Here is a 22,237-nt window from a genome sequence, read left to right on the forward strand (position 1 = left end):
AAAAGTATTAAACCGAATCGCATGAAATTCGGTGGGATGATTGGTTATTATCCGGGGACCATTTGATTAGATTTTGGGATCGATCGGGTCAAAGGTCAAGGTCATGAACAGGTCAAAATCTTCTTTTTATCATAGCGCAGTCAATTTGTATCCAATTGGCATGCAACTAATGCCAACATGTTCATAACTCAATGCCCAATCTTGTGATATGCGAAGGTATGCGCTCTACCGAGTGCCCGTTCTAGTTCCTTCTATTATCGCACGAATCCCCCTTTCTAGGAAACATCTGGTACACAACCAAGCATCACAGCGAGTTACATCATTGTTTCTCCTGGCTAACTCTAAAGCCGCGTTCACACCAAAAGTGGCGGGAAATTTCGCGAGGGGCGGGGCTTATCTCAGTGGCTCGTCTCCATGGAAACAGTTATCATTTTCGCCATCCACCACAGAAAAGCTAACCGCTAGTTCTGCTTTATACTTGTTGAGGACATCCCATAAATGTCGGAACATCTAAGGCCCTCGTGTTTGTGTTCATAACATTATTGTCATATATATACATATATATAAATAAATATACATATGTATAAATATTTGCTACGGCCAATTCACGACAAACGCGGCGCACAAAGAAAATGTGTGTATATTGCAACCACTCACGTGTGTACGTTGACGTTGCTCATGGGACTTTGTTTGGGAGTTCAAACTGGGTGGATTTTCTCCTTCCACGGCCAGGGGTCGGGCCCCCTGGCTCATTCGCCTCCTCGCCCCGCAGCAGTGTGCAAAGAAACATTCTCCTCATCTGCATTTCTTCTTCGGATTATTCATTGCCGGATAAAATGTCCTACGCCGTGAGCTGTATTTACACAAGGAGTCTGCATGAGGAGTCTCCTTGAGGAGTCCCCCTGAGGAGTCCCCTTGAGGAGTCTCCTTGAGGAGTCTGCATGATGAGTCTCACTGAGGAGTCTGCATGAGGAGTCCCCTTGAGGAGTCTGCATGATGAGTCTCCCTGAGGAGTCTCCTTGAAGAGTCTCCTTGAGGAGTCTGCATGATGAGTCTCCCTGAGGAGTCTGCATGAGGAGTCTGCATGAGGAGTCCCCTTGAGGAGTCTGCATGAGGAGTCTCCCTGAGGAGTCTGCATGAGGAGTCTGCATGAGGAGTCTCCTTGAGGAGTCCCCTTGAGGAGTCTGCATGAGAAGTCTCCCTGAGGAATCTCCCTGAGGAGTCTTCTTGAGGAGTCCCCTTGAGGAGTCTTCTTGAGGAGTCCCCTTGAGGAGTCTGCATGAGGAGTCTACTTGAGGAGTCTCCCTGAGGAGTCTCCTTGAGGAATCTCCCTGAGGAGTCTTCTTGAGGAGTCCCCTTGAGGAGTGCATGAGGAGTCCCCTTGAGGAGTCTGCATGAGGAGTCTCCTTGAGGAATCTCCCTGAGGAGTCTCCTTGAGGAATCTCCCTGAGGAGTCTTCTTGAGGAGTCTTCTTGAGGAGTCCCCTTGAGGAGTCCCCTTGAGGAGTCCCCTTGAGGAGTCTTCTTGAGGAGTCCGCATGAGGAGTCTGCATGAGGAGTCTCCCTGAGGAGTCTGCATGATGAGTCTCCCTGAGGAGTCTGCATGAGGAGTCCCCTTGAGGAGTCCCCTTGAGGAGTCTTCTTGAGGAGTCTCCTTGAGGAGTCCCCTTGAGGAGTCTGCATGAGGAGTCTGCATGAGGAGTCTCCCTGAGGAGTCTTCTTGAGGAGTCTGCATGAGGAGTCCCCTTGAGGAGTCTGCATGAGGAGTCTGCATGAGGAGTCTCCCTGAGGAGTCTTCTTGAGGAGTCTGCATGAGGAGTCTCCTTGAGGAGTCTCCTCTGACTCATCCTCAGGGAACCTATACTGCTGGTATTTGTCCATGGAGCTTGTCATCTTCAAAAACTGTCATGCCGTCTCTTTCTCTCTCTCTCTCTCCGCCTCATTCTAGTCTTTCTTCTGATCTCTCTTTCTCCCCTCTCACTTCCTTACGTGTCACTCTTATCTTTGAGCAGAAAGTTGTCTTTTTGTGTCTCGTCTTCCTCTCTCTTCCTCCTCCGTGTGATGGAAATTAACCTTTTCCGATCTCCCTTTAGAGAAAAAACAAATTCAATGTGGAAAACACTTAATTTCTTCAAGTATTTATTCAATAGAAACTTGGAATAATTCAATTAAATGACCAGAGCTCCACCCCCACAAACAATTTGGAGATCTGATCCAGAAAAACATCCAGAAAGTGCGACATAGTCTTAAAACAATCATCATTATTGATGAAGCGTTTGCCCCTCCTCCCTCTCTTCCTCCTTCCTCCTTCCTCCTCGCATACCTGATAGAGATGGAGAGAAAGACACCTGCCACTGCAATAATAAGAATAAAAAGACTAATGATACATTTTCCACCACACTCCTTATCCTCTTCTTCCTTCCATCTTCATGCCACCTCTATATAGCACTGCACTTTATAGAAGAGATAAGATAATCCTTTATGAGTCCCTCAGTGGGGACATTGCAGGATTACAGGAAAAAGGTGATGGGAGGAGAATGGTAGGGTGAGATAAGAAGATGGGTTGGGAAAGAGGCCGAGGGAGGAATGAAAAAGAGACAAAGTATGGAGGCTGGGGGATGCCATGAATAATATGAAACGACACCGCGGGGGAAAGATCTGAAGTACCCCGCTGACTCCAGAGCTGCCGGGGAATACGTGGCGAGAAAAAAAGAAGGCTTTTTTATTCAAGTATTTATTCAGTTGTAATCACCGCGGCATTCCGCGGGGAGTGTCAACAACTTTATGTTTGAAATATTTTTTCTTGCAGCAGGTTGAATGATCTGGAGGACTCAAAATGACTTAAGTATAAATAAATGAATGCATGAATAAATATAGGAATAAATAAATAAATGCTTAAATAAATGTATAAATAAATAAATAAATGCTTAAATAAATGTATACATAAATAAATAAATGTATAAATAAATACAGGAATGAATAAATATAAGTTATAAATCAAGAGGACATCATTAAATAAATTAATTTCTACATTTCTGTATTTCTTCATTTATTTATTTCTCTATTTATGTGTCCACACGTATTTCTTCATTTATTTATGTGTGACATTTACGTGTCCGTATATTCAAATGAGCTGGGGCGGTCGCCTGCTCTCTCCATCCATCTGTGATAGTGCCATTTGATTGCCGTGTGTGTGCGTGCGTGTGTGTGTGTGTCGCTGTGTATTTACGAGTGCGTGTGGTGTGTGTGTATCGGCGTCTGCTGGAACAGAAGTCCTCTGTGTTTAACGTGTTATTGACTGTCACTCAGTGGGACCTTCACCCACCATCACAAGCCATTACCGTAGTGGCTCATCACATGTCACACGATGGAGGAAGAGTCCGCGCCACTGGATTTCAAGGGCAACAGATATTTATGTTCTGTGTCTCGGACATGGATGTTTTTTTTTATTCGGTCAATTTTAACATCATTTTCTTTTGCTTTGTGTGTTTTTAAGTTGCGAGTCTTCTTGTTGTGAGTCAATGTCTACGAGTCTCCTGAATGAGGATATTCATTATTTCTTACTATAAATTGTTTGTGCACCCATTGGAAAGTGTAAATATTGTACAAACATTGTATATATATATTCTTATGTTGTTGTTTTTTGTGTGTGACTTTCTGCCTCTCGAGACTACAGATGAAAAAATAGCCTCTTGGCTAAAAACTGGCACATTTACAGATTTTTTTATTATTAATGTGCACTGACTGTCCCTTATCAAATAAACCAATGAAAGAAAAAAGAAGAAAATAATATGAGCAGTCATCCTCCGATGCAAGAAATATGAGAAAACCTCAAGAGGGAGCAGATAAATACTGCCGAAGAAATAACCGCTCGGCAATCATCTCATCTGAGGGGGAAACATACTCAGTTTGCGCATCTGGTATTTAATATATAAACATGTGTTATCAGGCATATTTCACATATGGAATAAAAGAAGGACATTGAATCAGCAGAATATATATATATCCATATATAAATATATACAATCAATATATAAATATATATAAACATATAAATATATAATATATATATATACATTATATATATATATACAATCGATATGTATATACATATATAAAATCAATATATAAATATATATATATATATATTATATATATATATCAATATATATATATGTATAAATAAATATATGTAGGTACATATGTAGGAATGCTAATTAGCATGCGCTTCTGCGGACTACAAATTCTAATAATAATGATAACGCATTATTTTGTAAAGAATCTCAGAGTGCAGCACAAATTCTCAGCTAATGAGTTCATGGGGCTGCCTGGTGGGGCCTGGTGGGGCCCGGAGGTTCGACCCCTGATCCTGGGGCGGTCCTTCTGTGTGTGGTTTGCATGTGGCAGCGTGGGTTCCCTCCGCGGTTCTCCGTCCACTCCACCCCCCTCAGTCCAAAGACATCCGGCTCAGGTTAATTGGACTATAAATTGTCCCGTAAGTGTGAATGTCCGCCTCAATGTCAGCTGGGATCGGCTCTCCATCGCCCCGGGACCATGAATAGGATAAGCGGATTATGGAATAAGTTCATATGTTGCTGAGGTCAAACATATGAAGTAAAACGTTAATTATGCGAATGATGTGGCTTTCTCTTTTTTGTATTACCACTGCAAAGTTATTTCAAAAAAATCTGTGCAAGTAAGTGGTAATGATTATAAAAGACTTTGTCATGCCTGTTAAAAAAGTGAATGGCTCTATTTTCTTAACAACGTGAAGTTAAATAGGTTACTTTGCTTTAATATAGATTGTAACTTTATATAAACAAAAATAAAAATAAAATACAGCGTCGTGCTGGGGATCAGACATCGGCATCAGGTCAGAGTGTCACAGGGTGGAGGAAACCGGCCGAAGTCCAGGTACCGTGAGACAAAAAGCTTCTTTCACTGAGGAAAAGTCCAAATCAAATTCATCGAGAAAATATATTTTTTTCAACAATTTTTTATTATATATATATATATATATATATATGTATGTATTAAAAAATTAAAATAAAATAATATATGTATATATATGTATATACATATGTATTTATATGTATATATATATATATATATATATATATATATATACACGACACCTGCGGGTGAAACCGCAGGTGTAGGGCTTGAACAATCAGGGAGCCAGAGGAGTGTCTGAGGGCAGACGAAGGGAATAGCCAATCACTGGGGAGACTCACACAGAACTAACAGGGTGTTACACAGAGTGGATACAAAGTGTGTCTCTTGCTGCTTGACACCCAATGTCAGGAGGAGGCAGGATTCCCATTCCTCACCCAGGAGGCGGCGGCAGCCTCGACTACTTCCTGCTGGCTTTGTGTATCATTTGCAACCCTGTATCACAAAAATTACGTTCCCCCAGACCTAAAATGCAATTTGCAGTTACGTTTGACTGAAACGTATTTCTCTCCAAATTACGTTTGACTGAAACGTATTTCTCTCCAGATTACGTTTGTATTTGACGTATTATAATTACAAATACGTCTCTGATCAACGTATCTTTGCCGTTTGTTATCTCTCTTTTCTACAATGCTGTTATGAATTGTAAAAAGTGTCCTCTAGTCTTATATTTATTATGATGTTATATGTTGTTTCGCCTGCGTATTCTGACAGCAATAAGCGTTGTAACGGATCATATGAATTGGCGTGAAGACTTACTGCTGGTGACTCTCCTTTATTTTCTTTCTTTAGGTGACAATACATGAATTAAAACTCGTACACTATCACCACCTTAACAGAGTTAGTCCCATACGGGTCAAATCAACTTTTAAACTTGTTATAAAATGCGCATCTGTTTGATGAGAAGTTAACATGCCTGTAAATAACCCCATGAAGGGTTTATTGTTTTGACTGTTTGGCATTTTCCTTATTGATTTTGATGTATGCCTTTTATATTGTATTGTTTGAATAAATATAGACGTTTTATACTACTTCCGCTTAACAGACAAATCGGACTTTTATTTTGAAAGGTTAAAAGGAAGCGCACTTTTTTTTTAGGTTAAAATGCGAACTTTATGGTATAGATTACGGACAGATGCGCATTTTATAACAAGTTTAATAGTTGATTTGACACGTATGGGACTAACTCTGTTAAGGTGGTGATAGTGTACGAGTTTTAATTAATGTATTGTCACCTAATGAAAGAAAATAAAGGAGAGTCACCAGCAGTAAGTCTTCACGCCAATTCATATATGATCCGTTACAACGCTTATTGCTGTCATAATACGCAGGCGAAACAACATATAACATAATAATAAATATAAGACTAGAGGACGCTTTTTACAATTCATAACAGCATTGTAGAAAAGAGAGATAACAAACGGCAAAGATACGTTGATCAGAGACGTATTTGTAATTATAATACGTCAAATACAAACGTAATCTGGAGAGAAATACGTTTCAGTCAAACGTAATTTGGAGAGAAATACGTTTCAGTCAAACGTAACTGCAAATTGCATTTTAGGTCTGGGGGAACGTAATTTTTGTGATACAGGGTTGATCATTTGACCTCTGCAGCTTATCTCGAATGCTGCAGCCCTTCTGGTATTAAAGTGTACCAAGTATGACTCAAATCCACACCGGTACTTGGCTCAATCCCATCCGACATTCAGGGCCATGGTCAAGCAAGTGTGCATTTTGGTCAACACACACACACACACACACACACACACACACACACACACACAAACTCTGCCGCCGCCAAATCGTCTGTCTCGTAAAAAGTGACACACAGGAGGATAGAGCACGGCCGCGCAATGACGGGCTGCCTCGGAAAGAGGGTGTCAATCTGAGAGAGATCAAATCAATCACGACACAAATGATGGACGACGTCGTTGCCGTGAGACAAATCCGCCGGGTTGCCGAGATTTTAAGCTTCGGCAACCGAAGACGTTTAACCCTTCTGTTACCTTTAGGGTCAATTTGACCCCATTCAATGTTTAACGTCGGTGTTCTTTGGGGTCAATTTGACCCCAGGCTGTTTTTCACTGTGTCAAACATATAAGAAATATCAACTTTTTTATATATTTAAAGGGCTATTTAGGTAGTCAACAAACAAACATAAAGTACCTCACACTTAAACTTGGGAAACAATATTAATTCTAATAATTTTCTGGAGGTTTTAATTGCTGGGGTCAAATGGACCCCGAGGGTAAAATATGTTAGTAAATGTTAAGGGAAGGTTTCGGGACCAAAATTCCCAGAATGCAACTGAAGCTACAATCGATGTTTATGAGGATGAAATGGGAAGTGATCCAACATGCGTTGTCGGGTGAAATACCGGCGCTGCTTCTGGCACAACTTCAAGCGAGTTGTTGAATTCCTGTAAGATGCGTTGCTCATGAGCACATTACAGTGTTACTTGGCAACCGGGGGGATGATATGCAACAGCTTACGGCCTCGCCATCGCTTCCTCTCAAGCGTCAGTGATGTTGAACCTGTGCCCAGCTCCTCAGCTGCTCGGTCTCGCTCTCCAACATTAAGGCTACCGACACCCCCCCGACACACACATTTTTTCTCTCCCCCTCCCTTCCCATGACCTTCCCTTCCCTGCTTGGCTTCTCTCGTCATGTCTTGTCTGTCTCTATACTGGAGAGACTCTCTACGCATCGCTCTTCGAACTAAAAACCATGGACGTAATCAACTGGTCCTTAAACGCAATTGACACCATCTTCTCGACGTCCTGCTGGGACGAATGTTGCTGGATACACGATGGACGCGTGGGCGAAGTGGCGGGTCTTGTGCCTAGCACCACTCTCCGTGGAGGACGTAGAAGACATCTACCTATTCGGAACTATGATTACAGGATTTCTGCTGTTTGGATTTGGCGCTGCCCTGGCTTATCGGAAAATTAAGGAAACGGTGACAGCTGTAAAAAGCCCCCTAAGGCTGCCCGACATGATTGACGCGTTGGGTAGAGTTGTTGGCACTCAGACTGTGGCATTAAACCGCCAGAATGATAACATCGTGGAGAAGCTGACGGCTCTGCAAATGAAAGTGGATCGATTTGAAATCCTATTGGCAAACGGGAGGAAGATGGAGGAATAGTGGTTGCGCAAAATTGAAATGCAGCTACTGGAAGACCAAACAATCCCAATCTTATCTGCTTTCGGCTCCCTTACCAGGACGGGCCTTGGCCAAGGCCGTTACTGGAACAACAACTCCCCCGAAGATCACTGAAGTGAGAATCTCTCCCCTTCCCCCTATCCACAGACACCTGTGGTTGTTTTCTCCCCAGGACCTTTCAAGGCTATCTCCATGGCAACGACCATCTTGCGGACTGAGAACTTTGTCTGTTGTGGCCTGGGGGAGGACGACATACCAGAACACGCACACACGAACTTTCAATAATACTGATTTGCATTCACTACCCCCCTCCCCCCATCCCACGCCTTCGCCTGCTTTAACCCCCAGTGTGACCGGACGGGGCTGTGGCTGGCGCTGCTGTGTTGGCGCCGGACCGGCTGGCTGCTTGTCGGTGCTGGTTACCTTCTGCCCCCAATGGATGGGCTTAGATCACCCAGTTGTTGGATTACCTCCCCTCCCCCCTTCCTACTCGTTGCAAGTCATGTCTAAAATGTATGTGCTTATGTGCTAAGGTGTTTTTTTCCTGCTCCCACACTGTACCCCTCTCGGGGCATAGTCGGGGGGTTGGTGTTTTTTCTCGCCTTCTTCCCTCATGTTATGCTGTAATCTTTCATCCACCCTTTCTTGTAATTTCGATGCTTTTGTACCTGTACTCTGGCAAACGACAAATAAATATATCAATCAATCAATCAAAAACACACACAGCCGCTTCTTCAAAGCTGTTGGCAATCAAGCAAGTCCATTAAGAAGAAGACCTGCGCTACCTCAATTAAGTTTATTATGTATAGCCCGATATCACAAATTACGAATTATTCTCAGAGGGCTTTACAATCTGTACGCATACGACATCCCTGACCTTTGACCTCACATTAGATTAGTAAAAACTCCAAAGAAATATAAAAAAAATCTTTCTGGGGTAAAAAAGTGAAGAACCCTTCAGGAGAGCAACAGAGGAGGATCCCTCTCCAGGATGGATGGAACAATAGATGTCATGTGACCAGAATGAAGCGTTACAGAGTCACATAAACACATTCAATAAGTATGACAGGGTGTATGAATAGTTGCTAGTAGGCTTGGACCACGATCCAGACCTCCATGATCCATGAGACAGATGGAGGTAGAGAGGAGGAATGGGGGGGGGGGGGAGCATGGCAGGAGGCATCAGACACAGCCAAATGGACCCTCTGAGACGTGAAGTCACAGAGACTCCGTGGAGGAAGAAGAGTTAATAATGTGCGATGAAGAGATGTAAATCCATCCATAAGGAGAGAAGAGGAGAGAGGTGCTCAGTGTATCCTAAACGTCCCCCAGCAGCCTATCAGCCTATAGCAGCATCTCTAGGGGCGGGGCTAGTGCAAATGCCTGTTTGTAGTTCTAAAAACCTCAGGTCTATACATTTTAATCTGTCCTTTTTTTAGCATTTTGTTTACGTCAAAGCTTTCCACAATTTCCAAGTGAACCTAATTTATTTTCAATTCAGCATTATGTGCACAAACTGGCAGAAGATCAATAAACTTGGGAAACAATTGGCTTCCCATGACGACGATAAGAAATGACTGACACGCGCATATGTGAGTTTTTTTCTTCTTTTCTTTCTTTTCCGAAAGACATTCAGTTCAGTCCAGCGACGCTCATATCTGCTTCTTTATTTTTGAATTGAGGAGAGAAAAGTACACAGCATAATTCATTACAGCATTTATTGTTTCAATAAAGATTGAAACAATAAAAGCTCCCTCATAACATAACTCATTTTCCCCTCAGGAAAATACATTTAACGCTGGACAAATGTGTGTGTGTGTGTGTGTGTGTAAGTGTAAGTGTAAGTGTGTACGTGTACGTGCATGCATGTTTCCATCACTCTCAATTAAGTCAGCCTTTTTCACCAGGAAACCATTTTATTTAAAGACAAATACTTAGACCTTTAAGGAAATTAATTGCTCTTTTAGAACAAGTCACTTATTAAAATTGAATTCCCTCTGAATCACTTAGTGATATACTGTAAATATTCAATACCGGTCATATTCATATTTGACGAGATAAACCTGAAAGTCTAAATAAGTCCTTCGTCCTAATTAATATGAAGTTACTGATCCACTGATGCTCTCTGTGGCTGTGTAATAATAACGAGTTGGTATTCACATTTCTCTAAAGACGTAAATGTGTTTATATTTCTATATATACATTTTCATCTCATCAATTCAAATCATCGTCTTCGTGTAAAATGCATATACTTGTAACCGTGGTGTCATTGGTTGTAAGCAGCTGAAAAGCAATTTGTTTACTATGATGGGGAAAAAGCTTTTCTTCAGTCAAGGTCTGTTCTAGTATTCAATCACACCTTTTCATCCGCGGTTTCCACGGTTGCGCAACGCGTAACTCGATCCAAGACGACCGAGATCAAATTCACCTGCTTACGTGATTTTAATGGTGCAGTGTAGGTCAAATTCACGAGGGACAGTGAACGTGATATCCACTGCAGAGTGGTGCGGCAGCAAAGGGCTGTTAGGGGAGAATTTTAGTGTGTGTTTGTGTGTGTGTGCGTGTGTGTCTGTGTGTGTGTATGTGTGTGTTGGGAGGAGAGACAATAGTCATGATGCCGTCTGTTGTCTTTCTGGCCTGCTGCACCATTAAAGGTTTTTAGATTCAACATTATCATTTAAACTCCATCTCAATCATTCCTGTTTAAACTGGCATTTGGCTTTTTTAAATAGTCTGTATCCTGCTTTTTTAAATGATCTTCTTGGTTTATTTATTTTTACTGCACCATCTTTTACTGTGGGTTGTACTTGTTGCTCTTTTAACTGTTGAAATGTGTAAAATATAAGTGTAAAATATAAATGAACTTTCATTTTTAATGACTTACTTATTAAAAATATATAGTATAAACCAATCGAAATACGCATACTTTTTGGTTCTGTTGGCACCATTTATGGTTCCACAAAGAACCTTTCAAACCAGGGTTCTTTAAAGAACCATTTCCTTAAATAATTGTTCAAAGAACCTATAAAGGTGTCTCAAAGAACCTTAAAAAATGTTCTTTAAGGCACCATTTCTGGTTCCACAAAGAACCTTTAAAACCAGGGTTCTTTAAAGAACCATTTCCCTAAATAGTTCTTTAAAGAACCTATAAGGTTGTTTCGAAGAACCTTTACAAAATGGTTCTTTGAGGCACCATTTCAGGTTTTAGAAAGAACCTTTCTGTAAGGTCCTGTTGTGTGTCTACTCGGTGTCTACTCTGTCTACTCGGTGTCTTCTCTGTCTTCTCTGTCTCCTGTCTCCTTGATTGGTTCATTCCCTTCACCTGCCCTCAGCCACTCTTGTCTCGTTAGTGTCTGATGTCGTACACCTGTGTTTCCCCCCCTATATATTGTGTCAGTCTTTCCTCTGTCTCCTGCTGGATTGTCGTCTATAGTTCTGTGTCCTTTTCCCGTCGTCCTGTCCCTATTCCTGATTCTGCCTGTTTCGACCCTGCCTGCCCTGAACCCTGATTCTCTGCCTGCCTCTTTTTGGACCTTGTTTTTTTTGGAAACGTTTGCCTCGTTAAATAGCGTCTTTTGTTGTTCACGTTGAGTCCTGCCTGTTTCTCTGCGCATGAGCTCCTGCACCTCGCTACCCGTGACGTCAGGCGTGACACTTTCAAACCAGGGTTCTTTAAAGAACCATTTCCTTAACCCTCCTGTTACCTTTAGGGTCAATTTGACCCCATTCAATGTCTAATGTCGGTGTTCCTTGGGGTCAATTTGACCCCAGGCTGTTTTTCACTGTGTCAAACATATAAGAAATATCAACTTTTTTATATATTTAAAGGGCTATTTAGGTAGTCAACAAACATAAAGTACCTCACACTTAAACTTGGGAAATGATATTAATTCTAATAATTTTCTGGAGGTTTTAATTGCTGGGGTCAAATTGACCCCGAGGGTAAAATATGTTAGTAAATGTGAAGGTAACAGGACGGTTAAATAGTTCTAATAGTGCCTCAAACTAAAAAATGGTTCTTCAGTAGGTGATGGTTCTTCCTAGAACCACAAGGCCTTTTAAACGAACCATTATTTTTCTGTGTGTATATATGTTGCTCTTCGCAATTATTCGTTATTACATCCGTTTAACTTCTCCTCTGCCAGATCGATGACATCATCAGAGTACAAGACGATGCTGTGAATTACGTGAATAATATTAACTCGCACAAAATATGATCTTCCACTTCACAGAGGATTCCCCAGCTGATAAAAGCACATGTCCTGTGCCCTCTGTATTAATTGGTCCCAGAGGAATTGTGGAAAGGAGGTTTTAACTTTGGATTTATCGTTGAAAAAAGTCTCTCCCGCCCTGCATGAGCAGAGCAGCTGTTATATGTCACCGCTCATCTAGAACCTCGTCTTCCACAGACGTGATGGGGTTGATGGAGGTGTTTAATTAATTGAGTTTTCATCCCCCCATCGATAGCAAAATAAGACGTGGTGGTCGTGGGACGCGAGTTATCGCTCCTAACGAGGGCCCGTTATCGAGGCGTGTGTTATTCCTGGAGGAAACGGCATTCATCAGACCCGGCTGCCGCGCACAAGAGATGAAGAACCGAGCTTTTAAAAGATTCTCTTTTCCCAATGATCGTTATTATTACACAATAATAATAATAAAAGAACCTTGTCAATCGTTTTGGCAATGTTTCATTATCAGTGACTCGTCACCATGGAAACCATGACAAGCCAAAGAACCGGATTGGTTCTTGTTGGCACCTTTGGAAGACGGAAAAGTTCTAGAACCTCCAGAGAAGATTATTGATGGAACGCCATAGAAGGATTCTCTGTAGAACCTCTCCTATAGGGGTTCATGAGCAGAACCTTTCACATTTGGTCCGAGATAGAACCACCTGAGTGGGTTCTTGTTAGCACCCTTGGAAGAGGGAAAAGTTCTGTCTAGAACCTCCAGAGAAGATTATTGATGGAACGGCATCGAAGGATTCTCTGTAGAACCTCTCCTGAGGGTTCGTGGGTGGAACCTTTCACACATGGTTCTAGGTAGAACTCTTTGAAAACTGTTGAAAATGGGTTTGATGAAGACGAGCCAAAGAACCGTCGTGGCTTCTAGTTACCACCTTTAGACAAATGGTTCTAGATGGAACCCTCTGAATCAGCGACTCCTCACCCTGGAAACCATGTTTGCAGTTAGCGACAGGCAAAAAAAATATTATTTTAATCTAATCAAGGCAGAGGAAAGCCGAGTTATCAGATTAATTACTGCTCCCCTCAGGCACAGTTACCGACTTGAATTGAGAGGCAGCCTGCGTTGTAATGGTTCTAAAAGGGCTTCCCGATTGTTTCGTTTTGTGTGGATCGCCACAGGTGTGGCTAAACACACAGACCCGTGATTTAACACTTCTCTGGTGAGGACCAGAGAATCGTGTTCATTACACTGAACAATGTGAGCGCGACGCCATCGCAGCTCCATCCTCTCAGAGCAAATTGGAGAGAGAGAGGAAGACAGTATGCGTTCGGTTGAGCGACATGGCAGATGTCAGCCGAGCCAAGATGTCAGCGTGAGGGGCCTGATGGTCGACTGCGGGCGACCTCGCACATCGTTACAGGCCTCGCCAAGTTCAAGTGTTTCAACGGCGAGTTCAGGCGAGTCACACTGTGTTGAGCTGGCCGACGGCGGCCCGGTGCAGCGGCGTAGCAGAGCGGCGAGGCGAACCGGTGGTCTGTCTGACGGACTGCGCAGGTCGACAGCTGAAAACAACGCTGAAAGACGTTGTACATCCCCTCCTATCCATAAGACATCTTTTCTGTAAAAGCGGCTACAGCAAGTGGCCCGGTGATCTTCAAGAAAGGAGAGGACATTCTGATTCACAGAAATGGTACGAAATTCACATACACGTACACAACAGGCTTTATTATTTTACACACGGTAGATAATGATGTGAAATGTGATGACCAAGTTAAAGGGTGTCTTGATTTACAAACGTGGCATGAAGTATTGGGTCACTGTAACTATGAGGATGTGTTGAAGTTGCCACCTGTTGCCGAGGGCATGCAAATTAAAGGGCAACCAGTAAACCTCCACACTGTGATGTATGTATTCAGGGCAAATTTGTGCAGACCATAAATAGAAAGCCTGATGCTAGAGCTACAGAGCCACTAGGGCTGGTCCACACAGATTTGGCAGGACCAATATCCCCAGAGTCCAGAGAGGGTTTAAGTATACACTGTCGTTTACTGATGATTTTTCCAGTGCTGTATTTGTGTATTTCCTTAAAATAAGAGTGACACAGTGCAAGGCACTGAGCGGTTTCTGGCGATGTAACGCCTTATGGCAAATTAAGCGTTTGCGATCAGATAATGGTACAGAGTACACTGCTAAGAGTTTCAAATCTTTAATGGTTAAAAATGCTATTAGGCACGAGACCTCAGCTCGTATTCTCCACATCAAAATGGAACGGCTGAGCGAAATTGGCGCACACTTTTTGATATGGCAAGATGCATGTTAATTGATAGTGGCCTACCAAAAGGTCTGTGGCCGTATGCTGTACAGACAGCAGCAGTGATTAGAAACCGTTGTTTCAACAAGCGAACAAAGCAAACACCAGTACAGGCGTTGACTGGGAGACAACACAACCTGTCCAAAATGCAAAAGTTTGGCTCACAGTGTTTTGCTTATGTTCAAGAAAAAACTTGACCCAAGGGGTGTAGAAGGTGTTTTTGTTGGGTATGACAAAACCAGTCCAGCATACCTTATCTATTTTCCTGACAGCGAGAAGGTGCAGAGAAATAGATTAGTCAAGTTTGTTTCTCAGCCTGGGGTTGAGCAACAGACTCAGACTAATGTTGATGCTGATGATGATGATCTGACGGTAGAATACAGAGCAGATAGATTCAGGCAGAATGCAATCCCAGTCCTTGAGACTGAAGAGGTTCCAGTCATTGGGACTGAGGAGAGTAGCCAACCGAGAGCAGTTGAAGTTAAGCATGAGCCTAGAACTTACCCTTCTAGAGTGAGAAGGAAGCCATTTTACCTACGTGACAATGTTTCTCAGTCTGCTGGAAAAATGGACCAGGTCCAAAGTAACATTGATTACTGTTATAAAGTCATTTGCGACATACCTGTAACTTTTGAAGAGCCATGAGCTCAGACAAATCAAAAGAGTGGGTTAGTGCCATGGATGAAGAAATGCAGTCTCTTAAAGCAAATAACACATTTACTCTAACCAACTTGCCTCCGGGTAAGAAAGCAGTGGGGGGTAGATGGGTTTATGCTCTAAACAAAAACAGTGATGGGTCTGAGAGATACAAGGCCAGGTATGTGGCAAAGGGTTACAGTCAAACATTGGGAGTTGACTACAAGGAGACATTTTCTCCTACTGCTAACCTGACTAGTGTCAGAGTGTTGATGCAGAAAGCAGCACAGGAAGACTTGATTTTGCACCAGATGGATGTCAAAACGGCCTACTTAAATGCACCGATAGACTGTGAGATCTACATGGAACAACCAGAGGTTCACGAGGTGAAATCTAGCACCAATGAAAAGTTGGTCTGTAAGCTAGAACGCTCATTGTATGGGCTAAAACAATCGGGCAGAATGTGGAACAAAGTGTTGCATGATTATCTCACAAAATCATTTTGTGCGCAAAATCAAGCCGACAATTGTGTTTACACAAGAGAAACGGAACACGACAAGGTGTTAATGGTGATCTGGGTTGACGATTTGATCATTGCTGCAAGTGATGAGAATGCGCTAAAGTCTGTGAAAGCGATGCTTGCATCCAGGTTCCAAATGAAAGATTTGGGAAGACTGACATTTTCTGGGTATTGATTTCAACCAGTTTGATAACTGTGTGAAAATGTCACAAGCAAAGTATGTTGACAAAATCCTGGAAAGATTTGACATGCAGGATTGCAAACCAAGGTCTACACCTTGTGAACAAAAACTAAACTACACTGATGGTGCCGACATGATGATAGACGTCAGAAAGTATAGAGAGGTAGTCGGTAGCCTCATCTATTTGTCTGTTTGTACGAGACCTGATTTAAGTTTTGTAGTAAGCAAGCTGTCACAGTACTTTTCAGAGCCAACTGATGAGCAATGGGTTACAGTTAAACATGTTCTCCGGTATCTTAAAGGTACAATGGACAAAGGGTTGTGTTACACAAAATGTGATACTTTAGGTCTACAAGCATACAGTGACGCAGATTGGGCAGCTGACAATGATAGACGCAGTACCACTGGTTATTGTGTGAGCCTAACAAAACATGGCACACTGGTTTCCTGGAAAACCAAAAAGCAGCCCACTGTCCACTTGTGAGGCAGAGTATATGGCTTTAGTAGCCACAATTCAAGAGTGCCTGTATCTGAAACAGCTTCTTGAAGGTCTTGATAAACAAAAGTATCCACAACCTAAGGTTTTGTCGAAAGGAGGTACTGGATTTATCGTTGAAAAAGGATCCTGCATGAGCAGAGATGTAAGCATATTGACATCAAGTATCATTTCCACAGGTGATGGGGTTGATGGAGGTGTTTAATTAATTGAGTTTTCATGTCCTATCTGAGGAAAATAAGATGGTGATGACAAAGCTCTACCAAATTTAAGTTAAATAAGTTTGACGAATTTATTCCTGGAAAATGATGTACTGAACAGACTTATGAACTTCACAAAGAGATGAAGAACCGAGGTTTTAAAGATGCTCTCAATGATCGTTATTATTACAATAATAATTAAAAGACCTTGTCAATCGTTTTGGCAATGTTTCATTATCAGTGACTCGTCACCATGGAAACTATGACAAGCCAAAGAACCTGATTGGTTCTTGTTGGCACCTGTGGAAGACGGAAAAGTTCTGGAACCTCCAGAGAAGATTATTGATGGAACGCCATAGAAGGATTCTCTGTAGAACCTCTCCTATAGGGGTTCATGAGCAGAACCTTTCACATTTGGTCCGAGATAGAACCACCTGAGTGGTTCCTGTTACACCAAGTTCTGTCTAGAACCTCCAGAGAAGATTATTGTTGGCATATTCTCTGTAGAACCTCTCCTATGGGTTCGTGGGTGGAACCTTTCACACATGGTTCTAGGTAGAACTCTTTGAAAACAAAAATGGGTTTGATGAAGACGAGCCAAAGAACCGTCGTGGCTTCTAGTTACCACCTTTAGACAAATGGTTCTAGATGGAACCCTCTGAATCAGCGACTCCTCACCCTGGAAACCATGTTTGCAGTTAGCGACAGGCAAAACTAAATATTTTAATCTAATGGACCGAGTTATTGATTAATTACCGGCTCCCCCCCTCAGGCACAGTTACCGTTGAATTGAGAGGCAGCCTGCGTTGTAATGTTCTGGCTTTTGTTTCGTTTTGTGTGGATGCGCCACAGGTGTGGCTAAACACACAGACCCGTGATTTAACACTTCTCTGGTGAGGCCAGGTGTTCATTACACTAACAATGGAGCGGCGACGTCATCGCAGCTCCATCCTCTCATCGCAAATTGGAGAGAGAGAAGAAGAAAAAATCACAGCTCCCTCAGTCACCGGCTCGCTTTCGAGGCCTGACTTGTAAATGGTCTTTTTATTTAAGGACTCCTCTTTTGTCTCCGCTAATCAAAGATGCCTCTTGTTTTGAAATGCAGGGGGAGGGAGGGAGGGATGATGGTTGGGACAAAATATGGATGGGAGAGAGAATAGGTGAAGGTATACAGAGAAAGGGTTCCTGTTTAATTCATGTATCCCACGTTTTTTTCTTTTTCACACAGCTGGGGATGTGGATGTCTTTTTTTTTGGTGTTGTTGGTATCAACCCAGTAACACAAACACTGCAAAGGCTTGGTGAGTGATGTACTTGGGAACACACACACACGGGGATAAAGGAAACCTCTCATATGTGCTGCAACATTTGACCAAAGCTATAGAGAATAATAAACACACACCTGCGTTCTCATATTGCACACAGTGGATGTTGTTGATTCTACACTCACAGGTCCGCTTGCATCTGTTTGCATTGGATTTGAAGAAAAATCAAATGTACAAGTCAAGCTTCGAGGCTACTAGGGATGAAAAAGAAACACCAGATATCACCCATCTGTGAGGAAGCGGCAAGAAGACTCAAGTGAGATACAGTATGTGCACAATAAAAATGAAATGTCAGATACAAGAGCTGAGGAAACTGAAATACCAGAAAGAACTATTCTGTTGAAAAGCAGCGTTGACAGATTACATGACAGTAAATAAACATTCCTGAGATTGTTTACGATCCATATCATCTCTCTTCACTCAGGAATGACTGGAAGTCTATAATCAATTCATTAAGAAGGTCCAGGATATGTTGAGCCAACAGCCCTGGGCTTTTATTTCTTTAAAAACAAGGTTTCCAAACGGGTTCTTCCTGAAGGGCTGAGGTAACCAATTGCTTCTGACTTTGACTTCTAACTGGCTGTTCAAAGAAAACACCAATAATCCAGTTCTTGGTAGAACTCTTGGAAGACGGAAAATGTCTGGCTAGAACCTCCAGAAGATTGATTTGGGATGGCATGAAGAAGAGTTCTCTGAAGTGAACCTAGTGGTGGGAACCTTTCACATGGAGTTAGCCAGAATCATCTGAATTTCAGGTGGAACCTTTCTGAAAGGTTCAACGGGTTCTTCTGAGCCAAGTCAAAGAACTGAGTCGGTTCTTGTTAGCACTCTTGGAAGATGGAAAAGGTCTGGCTAGAACCTCCAGAGAAGATTATTGATGGAATGCCATAGAAGGAATCTCTGTAGAACCTCATCTAAATCGAAACCTCTGAATGGGTTCCAGGTGGAACCTTTACAAAGGGTTAAACAACGGGTTCTATGAAGACAAACCAAAGAACTCGATTGGTTCTTTTTACTCTTTGAACATGGAAACATTCTGTCTCGAACCTTCCAGAGAAGATTATTGATGGAACGCCATAGAAGGATCCTCTATAGAACCTCTCCTATAAGGGTTCGTGAGTGGAACCTTTGAGACAGAACCCTCTGAAAAATAAAATGTACAAATTGTCCTACTTCTAACAAAATGAAGCTTCGAGGCTTTCAGGGATAACAATAAATACCAGATTAGAAAAGAGATGAAACGTTTGAGAAATCTTCTCTGCATATTTCACCCGTCTTGTGTGGAACCGGCAAGAAGACTTAATAAGTGAGATATGTGCACAATGAAAAATTAAATGTCAGAAAGCGGAGCTGCGAAACCGAAATACCTCACAGAACAATTGTGTTAAAAAGCAGCGTTGACAGATTACATGACAGTAAATAAACATTCCTGAGACCGCCGGAGCCAGGAGATGCACTCTATTTGTCAACACATCTCTACCTCTTTGCTCTCTTTTATGCCAATGACACCTCGGGGGGGATGACAACACCTCCGTAACAGCAAGGTTGATATACTTATACAGACACTGAGGAATAATTCACATCGTCCTATGTCAGATTATGCTAAATTGAACTAGAAAGGTTCTCCAGAGATACTTCAAAGTTGTTCAGGTGCAATTTAACAGCCGACAACGACCCTATAAATACTTTGAGTGATGTGTTGTGCCAGCAGGTTTCTCTTTCCCATAATAAGCTTTGACTTTGGAGAACGTATAGAGGGGAAAGGTTAATCTCTAATTAAATATAGACAAATTAATATGGGCTGTTGCGAAATGAAAATCAACGCCGGGCAGAACCACTTATTTCTATTCAAAAAACCAAACTAAAAATAATTAATTATTCTTAGAGAGCTGTCTGGAGATGATTGTCCCAGCATGGCCGGTAGTTTTAAATATATTTTTTTGTTGTGTTTTTTAATATATTTTTCAGATTTTCTTCTTTTTATAAAAAGTGTTTATGTAAGTTAAAAGAAAGAGTTTGATATTTTGGGGAAATACACAGACTTGACAATAACTAAAGATCAATTCCACTCTTATGCTTGTTTATTCAGACCTCAGCCAGGTTAGTGTAGCTTAGCATAAAGACTGCAGAGGAATAGATAGAACCCCCTGAGGGTTCTTGTTAGCAACCTTGGAAGAGGGAAAAGTTCTGTCTAGAACCTCCAGAGAAGAGTATTGATGGAACGGCATAGAACCTCTCGGCGTTCGTGAGTGTAACCTTTCACACATGGTTCTAGATAGAACCCTCTGGATGGGTTCTAGGTGGAACCTTTACAAAGGGTTCAATAACGGTTCAATGAAAACAAGCTAAAGAACCGGATTGGTTCTTGTTGGCACTCTTGGAAGAGGGAAAAGTTCTGTCTAGAACCTCCAGAGAAGAGTATTGATGGAAAGGCATAGAACCTCTCGGCGTTCGTGAGTGTAACCTTTCACACATGGTTCTAGATAGAACCCTCTGGATGGGTTCTAGGTGGAACCTTTACAAAGGGTTCAATAACGGGTTCAATGAAAACAAGCTAAAGAACCGGATTGGTTCTTGTTGGCACTCTTGGAAGACGGAAAAGTTCTGTCTAGAAGCTTCCAGAGAAGATTATTGATGGAAAACCATAGAAGGATTCTCTGTAGAACCTCGTGAGTGGAACCTTTCACATATGGTTCTAGATGGAACACTCTGAATGGGTTCCAGGTGGAATTATTACAAAGGGTTCCACCCAGAACAAAATGGGTTGGATGAAGACAAGCCAAAGAACCAAATTGGTTCTAGTTACCGCCTTTAGAAGTCTGGAAATATGAAACGTGTGAAGATTTAAATGCACGAGTGGGCAGCTCGTGCTCATCTCAGAAAAAGCTCCCCTGACAGAACGATTCGGTTCCTGAGCCTCTACTGGAAACGTGTGGGTTGGTCTCAGAAACCGAAATAAATGGAAATCAGCAGACGGAATAATCACTGTGGAAACAGCTTCTCAGCTTGATGGGATACCAACGCTCTGAAGATCTCGACTGAAAGTGAACGCCCCTCAGGAGGAGGGTGGAGGAGAGTGGAGGAAGGTGGACGAGAGTGGAGAAGGATGGGGAGAGAAGAGTAGGATGGGGGAGAGTGGAGGATGGTGGAGGAGGGTGGAGGAGAGTGGGGGATGATGGAGGAGGGCAGCAATGAGGGAGAATTGCAGGTGTCTCGGTAAACAGGCCGTGATTCGGTGAAGGAAGGACCCGGCCTCCGTGACTCGGTATTCCATCGATCTAAAACTCTTTCATGCTTCAAACAGAACTCCGATGTGATTATTGATCACCAGCAATCGATGAGGAGTTTCTGGAAGACTGCAATCTGATTGATTTATGGCGGTATGCTGAATAATCTCCGACCAACCCGATCGATAACTCGATAACAAGCAGAATGTGTGTGAGATACGAGCGTCGTTAGCCGCCGTCAGAGAGGAAGAGCATTTCCTCATCACACAGTTTTTGCCACGTTTTTATGAGTGCGCTCGGAGACGCGCTTCGCATTTATGAATCTTCTTTTTGATGTCGCGTCAACGTGTGATGACATCATGTGTTTACACCAAGGGGAGACAGAGACCCTCCAGAGACGATGCACGCTGTGCGCCGCACGTTACATAACTGATGCTTTAAGGTCAGGATGTGTGATGGAAGAGTGAGAAGAAAAATAGCAACACAAATGGTGGTTATGATTTTATATACATCGGTTCACATATTGTTGTTGTGTATTTTATTCAGTCAATCATTGCAATACAAGAAACAAATATTCTATATAATATACAAAACAGAAAGACTGAAAAGATCAATGTAGAAGCAAAAAATGCTTATATATTCCTATCATAAATTATTATAATCAAATAAATCAGAAAATGTATATAAAATAAAGAGAAATAATAAAGAAAAGAAAACAATTATATACATACATACATATATATGTATGTATATATATACGTCTTCCATATACATATGTTTCATATGGGTTAGGGTTGAGATATATATATATAATAAATAAAAAGGTGTTGTTCTGTGTGTGCAGACTGCTTTGTCAGTGGGATATTGATCCGACTGTCGCTCGAGGCATATTATGTGATTAGCTTTATTTTCATTTGTGAGCAAAAGAAAACAAAGTGTTATTATACCACTATTACACACGTTTGGTGTGACATGTTACCGGAGCACACGGGGGAGGCAAGATGTTTTAAATTTAACGTATATTAATAGTATATAGGCCA

The sequence above is a fragment of the Pseudoliparis swirei genome, chromosome 20 (assembly GCF_029220125.1).
Source record: "Pseudoliparis swirei isolate HS2019 ecotype Mariana Trench chromosome 20, NWPU_hadal_v1, whole genome shotgun sequence".
Classification (NCBI taxonomy): Eukaryota; Metazoa; Chordata; class Actinopteri; order Perciformes; family Liparidae; genus Pseudoliparis; species Pseudoliparis swirei.